Source organism: Haemaphysalis longicornis, unplaced genomic scaffold, assembly GCF_048455015.1.
Source record: "Haemaphysalis longicornis isolate Haplotype H1 unplaced genomic scaffold, Haemaphysalis longicornis Haplotype H1 scaffold_12, whole genome shotgun sequence".
Classification (NCBI taxonomy): domain Eukaryota; kingdom Metazoa; phylum Arthropoda; class Arachnida; order Ixodida; family Ixodidae; genus Haemaphysalis; species Haemaphysalis longicornis.
The window spans coordinates 17,556,996-17,570,525 of NW_027526225.1; the positions used below are offsets into that span (position 1 = coordinate 17,556,996).

The 13,530-nt window shown below is 47.3% G+C and overlaps 1 long non-coding RNA gene across 1 annotated transcript; it reads right to left on the reverse strand.

Annotated features, from left to right (window-relative positions):
• Positions 1–3,217: 3,217 nt before the first annotated feature.
• LOC144161879 (uncharacterized) lies at positions 3,218–8,974 on the reverse strand. Its single transcript, XR_013320513.1, has 3 exons — positions 8,839–8,974; positions 8,146–8,232; positions 3,218–3,966 (listed from the first exon to the last, which is right to left on the reverse strand). It is a non-coding gene; the product is annotated as an uncharacterized LOC144161879 (long non-coding RNA).
• Between the last annotated feature and the right edge of the window lie 4,556 nt (positions 8,975–13,530).

Consider the following 13,530-nt stretch of genomic DNA (forward strand, 5'->3'; position numbering starts at 1 on the left):
TCGGTCACGGCGGCGAACCTGACCATGGAAGCGCTGGAAGCACGCGCGCTAGCCTCCTTTGCCCCTCAACCAAAAGTGTTCTTGCGTTATGTAGACGATTGTTTCGGCGTCGTTCAGAAAGACGCGGCGAACAGCTTGCTGGCCCACCTCAACAGTATGGAACGTGCCATTCAGTTCACGTCAGAAGAGGGGGCCGATGGCAAACTTCCCTTCCTGGACGTCCTCGAGTCTCGGCAGGGCCAGAGGCTACGTTTCAGCGTGTACCGCAAGGAAACGCACACAGACCGCTACCTGAACTTCAACTCCGTGCACCCCGTTTCCCGCAAGACGGCTGTTGTTAGCACGCTACTGCAGCGTGCGAAAAGATCGTGCTCGAAGCCCGAGGATGCGGCGGTGGACACGGCAAAGGTACGGGACGACCTGGCTAGCTGCGGTTACCCTAGGCACTTTAAAAACGCCACGGAACGCCAACTGACCCGACGGGGACAACTGGACGTGCCTCCTGCCCCGATGAAGCGAGCTCCTGTGCATTACCTTCCAGGAACAAGTAAATGTTTGGCACGTATCCTACGGGAATATGACGTGCAGGTGGCCCACGTTCCAGCCAAAAAGATGCGCCATGAGCTCGTGAGAGTCAAGGACCGCTTGCACAAGGAGCGCTTCCCAGGTGTGGTATACGAGATACCTTGTGCAGACTGCAGCGGCGTGTATATTGGGGAATCAGGAAATTATAAGAATCATCGGCAGCAGCACGCACGTGAAGTAAAGAATAAAAGCGTCCGCAACAATGCTTTAGCCAAACACGCCGTCGTGAATGACCACAAGATTGATTGGGACAATGCAAGAATCGTCGCTACAGAAAAAGTGACCATCACGGCTACATCTGGAATCACTAATCATTCAGACCACATCTAACACAGTCAATCGTAACGACGGAAATCTAAACCCGATCTACTCACGCTCTTTGCAGCGATTATAGAAGCCCACTTAAACGACCCACTTCTGGTGATGCATTTATTGTGAACAAGGCTTCGGTGCTGGAAGCCCAAACGTCAGTACTTTTTTTTTGGACTGGTCGGCGTCTCTTTTTCGTTCCTAATGTACCCTCCCGGCCAGACGGGATTCCATCATGCTCTCGATTTCACCTATGTAGGATGCGTCGCAATCCTTGCATGGAATTTTGTAGGCAACACCGGGGAATCTTGATTTTTCTAAAGGGTCCTTCACGCGTACCAGCTTCTGATTAAGCCTGTTCGTTGGCACGTGTGCAATTTTAACGCCATATGTGCCAGACACCCTTGCAAGAGCTTCACTGATGCCTTGCGTGTAGAGGACGGCAGCGCTGTTTTGCCTGTATTTTTCAGGAACCCTTTCGGGGGAGGCAACTGAAGCCCGCAATTGTTGCGTCCTCACAAGCTTTGAAGGGTAGCCATTGCTGCGAAGGTCCTTCCTTACCACGGCTAGCTTTTGCTTGCGCAGACCAGGCTCAGAGCAGATTCGTGATGCGCGTGAGAAGAGTGCAGCGGCGACGGAGCGTTTTTGGCCTATAGGATGCGCAGAGTCGAACCCCAGGAATCTACTCGTGTGGGTCGGCTTTCGATACACACTGGTTGTAAATCCTTTGGCCGACCGTCTCACAAGTACGTCGAAGAAGGTGATCTGTCCATTATTTTCCTGTTCCATGGTGAACTGGATGCTTGGAACACAAGAGTTTAGATGCTCAAATAAAGGCATTACGTCTCGGCGGTGGATCACACAAAAACAGTCGTCTACGTAGCAGACAAACATCTTGGGGCCGTCTTGTACGAGTATAGCGCAGAATTTTCTAGAGCCTCTAGGACAATATTCGCACAGACTACTGAAATGGAAGCTCCCATCCCTGTTCGAAACCGCTGGTCCGTTGAAGACAAAATATATGTGTTCTGCAGGCCAAATTCCAGGAGACAATATAAGTCTTGCGTCTCAATTGGCGAACGTGAAGGCAGAGATGCATCGGTCTCGAGTAGATCCTTGCAACTACGGACCGCGTAATTTTGCCTGGAATTTGGCCTGCAGAACACGTTTTGTTTTCAACGTATAATGTTACAAGCAGCGGTTTGGAACAGCGATGGGAGATTCCATTTCAGCAGTCTGTGCGAATATTGCCTTAGAGGCTCTAGAAAATTCTGCGCTATGCTCGTACAAGACGGCCCCAAGATCTTTGTCTGCTACGTAGACGACTGTTTTTGTGTGATCCACCGCCGAGACGTAATGCCTTTAATTGAGCATCTAAACTCTTGTGTTCCAAGCAACCAGTTCACCATGGAACAGGAAAATAATGGACAGATCGCCTTCCTCGACGTACTTGTGAGACGGTCGGCCAAAGGATTTACAACCACTGTGTATCGAAAGCCGACCCACACGGGTAGATACCTGGGGTTCGACTCTGCGCATCCTATAGGCCAAAAACGCTCCGTCGCCGCTGCACTCTTCTCACGCGCATCACGAATCTGCTCTGAGCCTGGTCTGCGCAAGCAAGAGCTAGCCGTGGTAAGGAAGGACCTTCGCAGTAACGGCTACCCTTCAAAGCTTGTGAGGACGCAACAATTGCGGGCTTCAGTTGCCTCCTCCGAAAGGGTTCCTGAAGAAGACAGGCAAAAACGCGCTGCCGTCCCCTACACGCAAGGCATCAGTGAAGCTCTTGCAAGGGTGTTTGGCACATATGGCGTTAAAACTGCACACGTGCCAACGAACAGGCTGAAGCAGAAGCTGGTACGCGTGAAGGACCCTTTAGAAAATCAAGATTCCCCGGAGTTGCCTACAAAATTCCATACAAGGATAGCGATGCATCCTACATAGTTCACTGGAAATTTTTAAAAGAAGAATTCAATAGCACCAGAACGATGTCAAAAAGGGCAATGTAAGCTGAAATGCCTTGGCGGATCATATCTTGGCTACTGACCACGTCATCAATTGGGATTCCGCAAGCATAATCGCGTCAGAGAAGCGCCTGTCGACACGACTACTTTTAGAATCAGTGCAAATTCAACCAACTAAAAACACGATTAACCGGTCGCGGGGTAATCTCCCCGAGATACACATGCGCACTCTGCGCCACCGAACCTATAAATAATCGAGACCTTTCACCCCCCTTTCATTGTGATCAAGGGACCAGTAGGGGCCCCAAAATGTCTTTATTTGTTTATTTGTTTTTGACCAGGCGAGTGCCTGCTTGTATTTCATCAACACGGAACTAACCCCCCTGAATCACCACTTTATAGACATTGAGCAATTCTTTGAATTGGTTTATTGTAGCAAGCAACCACTTTATGGACATTGAGCAATTCTTTGAATTGGTTTATTGTAGCAAGCTGTCTTGTTTATTTCCTTATTTTTTTGGCATTTCCTGTCTCATTTGAAATTGGGAGACCAGATAGCTTTTACTACGGGTCATGCACTGGTGACAACAAATATTTGATTTCACTTTAAACAATTTTGAGTTCTGTTTTATTGCTCACCAGCCAATGACCTGAAATATAAGAGGCTCTTAAAACATGTGCTGGCATTTCTTTCCTGCACTGTAGTACAACTAATCATGACTTTTATCATATTTTGTTCACAAATTGTAATATTTAGAAAGTATTCAGCTGAATAAAAACGTTTTTTCAGAAGCATGCGCAATCAACAAGGCCTCAATGACTCTCCCCACGTGGTTCACTTGTTTCTGTCACAAATAACCTGATTGCAGCCACATTCCACCCAAGACGAAGGTAACATACCCTCTGGGATGATGAATATTTAAAATGCCTTACGAGTAAGTGCTCAGCACATGAAATTGTGGCATTAAAACAGCAGATCCGTCTGCGGCATCCTTCACTTGGGGCACCGCTTGATCACAAACTTCGAGAAGCTGAAAAATGCTCCATGCGCCGCTCCAGCCAGCAGAAACAATGGAGGACGCAAGTTGGTAGGTGGACCGTTGGCATCCTGCGATTGTGAAGATTTTTATTTAGTAGATGCTCTTCTTTTTGTACCATTGTTCATTTTTCCTTTAACAAGCAGCTGAACTCCTGCAGGTTCTACGAATCATACAAGCATAATAAAATGCAGCAATGCAGAACAATTGGCAGGTTACCTCAATTTTTCTTTTCTAGGAATGAAAACAATGTAGGTAATCTATACACCACTACAATCAAACCTTTCAATTTTTACCTACTTCACTCCTAACAAGTCCGCATACACGTTAGACATGTGAGAAAGCTGCTACATTTATGCCCACAAACTTAATCAGGCATCAGAAATCGGCAGGGCACGACGTGTTACCTTTAAATGGCACTTTTTTTGTTCAAAACACGTAAATGGGCGAGAAAGGCCCATAACTATAATTTCGTACCCTTATCTGGAATGGTTTTCAGGCAATGCTTACATCTCACTTCAGTACCTTCAGGTGGTGGAGATCTTTGAAAACTCATTGCGGGCAAGTGGGTTGTGTTCAAGCTCCCGTATCTTGCCAGCACATGCTGGATTCCAGCATTCCCAATTCAACGTGACGACTCGAATGTGGTGGATGCAAGAAAGAATAAGCACACGCCAAGGGCGTAGCCGGGGGGGGGGGGTCCAGGTGCTCCCCCCCCCCTTCTTCATAATGTTTTATGCCAAGGCTTGGGTGCGGTTTAGGCAGCCTGAAAAACCGCCTGAAGTTACCTGCAGTTTTAAGGACATTCTTGCACACATAAAGCTGAAAACAAGGGCTATGTCAACGTCTGATCCCTGCGCCCGCTCCAGATGCTGTACCTGTCAATATATACAGCCCGGCTGCATTTCGCGCCGGATACACCGACAAGCGCCGGGAACCTGCTGCGAGCCGATCAAAACAGCCCCACTGTTTCAATGGCGGAACAGCACGGCCGGGGAATGGCAGAACAGCAGGAAAAGCCTCATATAGGCTTACATGTGGTCGGGAGCGTGTCATTCCTTGTCTTTACACTGGTACAAAGTATAATCACATGACAGAGCATGTCGCTGTATTTTGTTCAGTCAACTATCAATCCTTGATATGTTTATTTTTCTACCGACATCGCATTTCATTGACTATTGCAGATCCATAATTTCTGCTGCATAAAAAGCATTGCTCTGCCCATGTTGTATTTCCTCCACATCAACAAAACTACACAATTCTCCTTATTGCGGAGCTTTGTTTTTTTGGCACTATTCCACTGTTTCCTTGACCTCCCTCTTGGTTAGAATCAGCATTCTGTATTTGCTTAACCGGAATTTTACTGAAGCCATGTCTGTTTCGATTTAACAGATAGAAATATAATGAAATTTAAGAAACGTGCAACAAGCTCAACATTCAACAGCAGTGCAATAAGGTGTTCTGCTTAGCGCAAGTTTACTACTCACGTTACTAGCACAAAAAATAACAAAAGGCGATTACTTAAGGACGAAGACGCACGTTTGCTAGCTTCACCGCCATAATATACGAATGCGCCGCATGTACAGTCCACTGCGATTCGATGGTTGTCGCGGGAAAGCTGCTCTTTCAAACGAAGCAGACAGAACACCAGCTTTAGCAAATATTCCATGCAAGTTTCGTTATCGTCGGCGTAATAAAGGGCAACCAAGTCCAAGTCTGTGCTTGATAACAACGAATGTACAGCTTGAAACCCAAAGGGTGGCAAGTCAGCCGTGCGGGCCATTGTTGTATCATGGAACAGCCAACAAGGGAGCGAAGAGTGCGAAATCTCGATTTTCATGGTTCCGAAACGAAACCGTGGGCTCGTGGCACGCTTGGCCGCTCAATGCTGGCGCGATAACCTTCAAATCGTGCTCGACTGTACTTCATAGCTGACAAGAAAACTTAATAGTCCCTTTTCTAAAGTAAAATCTAAAACACGAGAATCTTGATAGCAAACAATCAGTTTTGGCCTCCACTTCCTCCCGACGAACTTCGGGGACCGCGCGCCACTCACGAGCGCACTCATGATCACGCTCACGAGCGCGGGTCCGCCTAACCACCTGCTCTGCGGACGAATGATTCGCCCGTGGTCTGCCCATAGACCAGCGAACGGGAATTTAGGTGATCCTAATTATCATCACCATCTAAGCTCCTTAAAGGAGCCATGAAGAGAAAACACAAGTTTGGTTCATTCAAAAGATTGTCTCGTTGGAATCATACTGACACCACTTTTAACGTAAACTTCGCTCAAATAAGCTACATAATTAGGAAAAACGGGAATGGTCATGCGACCCACCAGCTCATTTCCCGCAACAGAACCTATAATGTCACATGAGCTAAGCTCTGCGATTGGCGGAGGCTGGCAGAAGCAGACGCCAATTAGGTAGAGCTTACAAACTAGACGAATGAGCGATTTGCGCTTAAATTTAGGGCACATTCTTTACAAAGCAATAAGAATGATGGGACAAACAGTGGAAGTTACGAAAGCACATGTAAACATAGAAGTACTGATGCCTTCTGCTGTTCGTACTGCGCACAGCATGCTTGGTTTAGCTGCACAGCACTGCGGGGCTTGGGGTTGTCTCAGACGACACTGGCCGATTGACGCAAGCAACGGTGTCTTACGTGACCCCATTTGTCGAGCGAGCACTGTTTCAGGGAACGAATATTTTCTCCCAGAACAAAAACAAGCCAGATTTAAATGCCGGCAAAAACAAACCAAACGCTTGCCACGGTATGGTGGCGCCATCTAGGTTACAGAACGTAAAAAAAACGCGGGAACAAACCAACACCGCTGTACAGGGTGGAGACAACCTTTGAACGGTCCCGTGCCGCCGCAATTGGGCCAACAGGCTCAACGCGTTATTCTTTTCGTTTCCCACGAGACCTAGCAACGCGAAACAGACAATATGATTCAAACTTCTTCAGTAAACCGCGTTGCGGCGATAATTTTAGCGCGGTTTTGACACAATGACTTGCTTCGGCGGCGAGCGAGCAACCGAAAATGGCGGCGCCAGCGTATACGTGTCTCTACCCTGTACGGCGGATGTGTGAATGAAGGTACTCTAGGCTGCAGAGCTGTCGGTTCCTGTGATGTCATTTGGGACCACGAAAACGCACGATTGAGCGGGAAAATCAAAATTTTAACCTAAATTGTTTAATTTCTCAGTGAATAAAGCACCGTTTGTATCCAGACAAGCGCTGGGGGCACTATAAAACACGAAATCTTTCGAATAAAACCAACTTGCATTTTCTCTTCATGGCTCCTTTAAGATGGGCTTTACAGTTAGCGTTGAGCATACACAAATCGCATGTTAAAGTCAGTTATTTCAAGCATCGTTTGCAAAACAACGCGCAAGATGCCTTGCCTACATATTGCCCCGTCCCATCTTTTGGTCGACCACGGCTCTCCCCCCCCCCCCCCCCCCCCCCCGAAAAAAAATTCCTTGCGCCTGGCAAACGCCCAATCAGGAGTACGTTCAGCATGCAGGTCGGTTGTTTAAAAAAAAGGGTGTAATGTATTGCTCAGAAGACTCAATGCTTGCACGCATCTTGGAGCAGCAACGGCCTTGGCAGATGTGTTTGAGTGGTTTTCCTCTCTCATAACATCCACAGTGCTTTCAGGAAAAGCCCCAGGCCTAACAATTAGCATGTTCCAGTTAAGAATAATGCTGCGGATACTTTACACTTTTCAAATCTTTTTCTTTGTGGAAGGATGTTTCTTTATTGGCGGTACAGCACTAGCGTGCGTAAATCGCAGCCTTCAGAACCCCAATCAGGCCTGTTTAAATGGTACAGGCAGTTACATAACTATTTGAAAAAGTGGACTGCAAGGACTGTCAATTCACATGATAAACATCCAAAAAATAGCTGAAAACAGAACTGGTAAGGCTTTATCGAAGACTAAACTACAAAGGTAATAACATTTTTGTGTCACCACCTAAGAAATATGGCTTCACCGTAAACATGACTAACACCAGGAAGTTCGTATACATGGTGATTAACTGCTACGCCCACATTATGATTTTGGGTGAAACTTTGAGTTTTCCGAAATTAACAATAAAGGTTGCCATTGAGCGCCTACATGTTAGGTTATGCATGAAACACCAATAATTGTTACGGGGGAGAGAACTTGTACATACAAGTGATCGAACAATATTCAAGTATGATAGCCCACTGTGCTACCAAAACTGTGTTTGAAAACTTACGTTCTGGAGGCCAAACACTGTTGACAATGCTTGTGGCTCTTGTCCGGTTGAATGGAGGGACGTGATGTGCTCAGACCGTCCAGAGGTCTAAAACGGGATGACACATGATTACCACACATGCAAGAATGGAAATGATTAGGTGCACGAATGTTACGTCTCGGGCACACAACATTCAGCCAAAATCACTGCCCGCGTACCGCGGCACCGTACACATGGTGAGGTGGCTCGCCGCAAACGCAACGAAGCTTGCGAGGCGCGCACATTCGCTCGCAAACGATTCTCCCTCGCAATTCCCAACACGGCACAAACGACTGCGGTGATCAACGAAGCCGAAAACGCTGCGCAGCACAGTTTAGAGGAGTAGCCGCCCGTGTTCTGATAAACTACGCGTAAGACGTGGTTCGCAGTGGTGAACTCTGAAGCTGTTCAATATAGTGCTGCGGAATGGGAAACGTTACTGTGTTACTGAGCGCCACGGCGTTACTGAGCGCCAGTGCGTTTAGCGCTCAATGCAAGCACCACAATCTTTCGCACATCGCCTTTCTAGAGACGAGCCCTCTAGGTTCAACCTCGCCAGTCCAGTTAAACAATTCACACACGCGTGCTCCTGTTAACGAATCCTTAAAGCGGCGATGACAGCTACAAACGACATCCAGTGACAAGAAAGGCGGCAAATGTGACGAGACAGCTTACCGAGAGGAGCCGACGCAGAAGAGCGAGCGACGTTCAGAGGCAAGCGCCAACGAAATTAGCCGTCTTCAGGTGGCAAAGTTGTTCTCAAATACTTCATCGCGAAGTCGAACACGACAGACATAACCGAAGACGACGAGGTGCCCAATTGATCATAATAACTGTGCTTGTTTAACCGCACACCACAGTAAACACGTAAACAATCGATGAAAGACGGGTCACGGGGTATCTGTTCCGGAATCCGGCCACGCCGCCGCGCGCCGTACTCAGGGAATCGGCCGTTGGCAGGGAGTTGCGTAAACAAATTAAAACGACAACAATAAATAATTGCCTCTTTTACTGAATATAACATAATCTTTAGGTTTCTTATTTATTGTGTGTATTATAATAAAGAAGCTTAGATATTTAAAGTTTACAAACACAAAACGCGAACTGAAGCTTTTGGCGCTCGATTTGAACGTTAAAGAAAGCAGCAGATAGTAAGATAACACTGAGAAATGAAATTTGGCAGTGTTCTAGTGTAAGTAATCGTATTATTATTTGGCGTCTGTTTATTTAGCGCCCGATTTCATGCCCCTACCTCCCCAACTTTTGTTTTCTTTTGATATCTGCCTTGTTCTCCAACGTTGTTTCTGCAGGAGAAACTATGTGGTCTGTTTATTGCATTTGTACACAATATTTACGGTCGCTAACAATAAGAATGGAATAAAATTGTGATTGTTAGTACGTTATAACTCCACTGAGTGACGAGAATGACTGTTGTCAGAGAGGGCTATGATTGTGCTGGTGGGGCAGGAGAGGAACCGGGAACGACGGAATGATGATACAGATGTCACAGTTCAAGGCTGTGCTGTGCTCCGTGCAAGGCTATAGAAAACAAAAAGTGGGAGGGGGAGTGTTATTCTGTCGAAGTCGTAACAAGCAAGGGCTGATATTTTTTCCTGTTTCAACGTCGGTGCTGCCGATGCTTTTTATTGAATTTGGCAGCTTTTTTTTTTCTTTTGAACATTTTTGACGAGGTTGGGAGGATGGTGCAATGGGATGTCTTTTTGAAATTATATTGCATGCATGGCCTCAATCAATGAAGAGCTGAACACCTTTCCCACACCCTTTCAACACCCTTCCTCAAAACAGGGTGTTGAGGTTGGTCAACACCCTTTTTTTCACGAAAAAAGGGTGGAAAGCAATGAAAAAGGGTGTTGAGATTCAAGAAAAAGGGTGTGAGGGCCTCCCAACACCCTTTTGTCAATTATTTTACACCTTTTTTGGCCAAAAGGGCGTAAAAAAGTTTAGTGTAACAGGGGGAATGAACGAAAAAAAATTCACACGTCTCCACGAAGTGAATCATGACGAGTGGGCGAAGTAGTGGTGATCGTTCTTACCGTAAATCACCCGTGGCATTGCCCACTCGCACATGTAAATGAGTGACAACGCGTGTATACAGTATATACAATCTTAATCCAATCCAATCCGATACAATGCAATTTAATCCAACCCAAACCAAATCCAAATACAATCCAATCCAATTCAATGTTCCTCGTGCATGCGCAACACTGTGTACACGGACGCCAAGAGATAAGCCACGCACAAAGGGAGCTCCTAAGTTTCTTCGCCCCTAAAAGACGCTTCGCGTGGCCGGAATCGTACCTAGGTCCCTCCCGTTTTCAAGGCGGTGTCTAACCGACTGCTCCATTTCGACACGGTCCAAGCGGGTTCAATTTGGCGAGAGGTGCATGGACGTGCAAAATTAGAAAACTCCTGCACCCCACCGTGTAAATACGGCGATGGTCCGTCACGAGAAAGCTTCACGTTCAACCATCGACGTCGTTAGACGGAGGGGTGCCTAATTTCTTGGGTTTTGTTTCTTCAATTCCTACGTCCCTATCATCACTCAGAGCGATCGAGGGTTTGCCGTTTTCAACGTGCGTTCACAAGAAGCACGCGGTTAACAACGACATGAACGTGCGCTAACTGAGCATTTCCATGGTGTGTGACGAGCGCTCTTGACAACAAGCTGCACGTCGGACCTTACAGAGACACGGCACAACACCGCCGTTTGTTCTTATTGAACGGCCAGGATCGTATCACACCATTCCTATTGTTTTGTTTTTACAATTTTTTCCTTGAAACGCGAATTACACGAGACTTTATGCGATGAACCGTTTGGAATGTAACGCATCGCACAGGGAATTGTTATCGTTCGTGCGTAAGTAACGATCCGGAGCCGAAAGCGGGGAAACGAAGGAGAAGGCGCGACAGTTGAACACGTTTCACCCTTGCCTGAACGCGTGGCGCCAAACGCGAGGAGACGGGGCGATGGGCGGATATTCCAAGCTCGAATAGGAGCCCTCTGGAAACTATACCCGCTAAACAACAACAACAACAACAAAAAGCGCGTGAACACAAAGGCTGTTATTGCGCAGTGACGAGACACGAGCCATGTAGCGTCGCGTACGCCTGATGACACCTGAACAAGGCACGGCAACGACGTATAACAAGGTGCTTTTGAAACACGGCTCTGTAGCTTTGGAGTACCCTTTTGCTAGGTCATGACACTGCCTTTGTTTTCGAAAAGTTGTTCAAACTTTGAAAAGGCTTACGTACGGATCAACTTCGAGACTCAAAGTATTTTGCCAAGACACGCTACATTCTTCCGTATACTTCGTACTTTCTGGCCACTACCGGGGCCTTGCCAACTCGTATTTACCGTGGAGTACAGCATTTTACACACGGAGATAGACTACAAACTTTTACTCATAGCAAGCGTAGACGTTGCAGCTACCATACGGTGAAGGGCCTCATATCGACGTAGGGCTGGGCTTCCGAGACCGTCTTCACCGGTGGCGTCAGCACGAATGGTACCGAAACCGCCTGACCTCAGCACATGAGGCATCTAATAATCATCTTCAGCCCCCTCCAAGATGGTGTTTTCATTTTTGTCGGTTTGATTTTTCCTCTGAGCAATGTACCAGCTTCTGGCATTCGTCCGCTACAGTTAGGACTGAGCTTACCCGGAGCGGGGCATTGTCACACCCACCTCCAAGGGATTTCCTGAAACTTAGATTGCCTAGATTTCCTGAAGACCGCCATCATTTGTCACAATATCAGGTCCGAGAGGCAATATGGGTTATACTCCGGGTATTGCTAGGAACATGTAAGTAAAAAAGAAACTCAAGTATCGCAGTTGTCTTGGGGCATATGATTCCGGCACGCTGAGTACTCCCACTGGTAAACTTCAGTGAAGCTTTATACACCCCCCTCTAAACGTTTTTACTGTGAAGGAGTGTGTGTCTCAGCCCCCAGTTTTCTTTCGGGTGAAGCCGATTTACTTGGCGCCCCTCCGGGGATCCTCCTCCCCACCGCCGACCGCTCTCCCACAACAGTTTTCACAATGGTTATTCCTCTCGCCATCACCGATGCCTCTTTCACAAGTTACGCCGTCGCCTGACGGCGGCCGTAGCGCCGTTATGAGGTGATTGCGGATATTCCACTCCACCGTGAACGAGTATAAAAACACCCGAAATCTGCCAACACCGCCACCTCTGACTCGCCCACTAGCTGCGGGTCACTGGCGGTTTAAAACAACTTGCCCCGTTGCGACGCCGGCGTGAGCACATAATTCCTCTTCAACGTGAAAGCTATCCCCAGCAACATTGTCGCGTCCGCGGCCTGAGTTGACCAGCTAGTCATAGTTCTTCTGGAGAAAGAATAAAAAGAGATCTTAGTTTGGCAGGATATAAAATATTTCTCTCTCCCTTCGCCAGTGTGTTTCACGCCTAATTATGTGCCCATCTCCGGTTTCCGTTTAGGCGTGCACGGGTTTGGCGGGGAGGGAGGGGCAAGCACGCACAGCAGGGCTTAATGCCGCTATCAATGACATACCCGTTGTGGTGGTGGGAGATTTAAACGTGGCAGTTTCATGGCTCAATGCGCACTGTCAGCTGTCCTCAACAATCGAGCGGTTTGGGTCTAGGTTGATGTGTTTTACCGACAACAAAATGCCCACGACTGGGCAGCGAAAAGGACACCCACGTGTGTGTCCGCTAGAATAAAGTTTGACGCCTTCGAGGTGTTAACTCGCTATGAGACGGGCGCATGTAATTCGCTTGGAGGAATAGGAGCGGAAACTGAATCAGTATGAACCAACTAGTACGTCTTCACCCTCTAGAACTGAATAAGTGTCAGCCCGGCCAGAAACCTGAATGGCCCCAAAATCAACGAAAAGCCGCTGCCGCCGCTGTTGCCCCTTCAAGTTTCAGCTGGTCGAGTAGCTGAGAATCTCTCCCGGATGAACAGCAACTGGACCGCTTGGAACGCCGAAGTGGGCCAATAACACTTCTTCAGCCTAAAGGGATTTCAGAGCAACGTGTTCGACAATGCCTTTAGCGCATGCGCACCCGCTCATGACCAGCTGCCGGTTGATGCGTGTGCGGGTTGGGACTGAATGGAGGGGGGCAGTGACCATTGTTGGTTGCACCTATTTTAGCCACGATGGTAAAGACTACAGAACCAGACATGTCATGTATTTTCTGGGCACTGGAACGGATTATTAGCCAAGTTAACACATTTATGGTTACTGTTGATTATATTAACGCACATAAAACAAAAAAGTGCAAAATTAAAATCATATAAATATACTAACGAAATCTCAACGGTCTGTCTTATTGATCGCACTCACGTGATAACGACATAAAT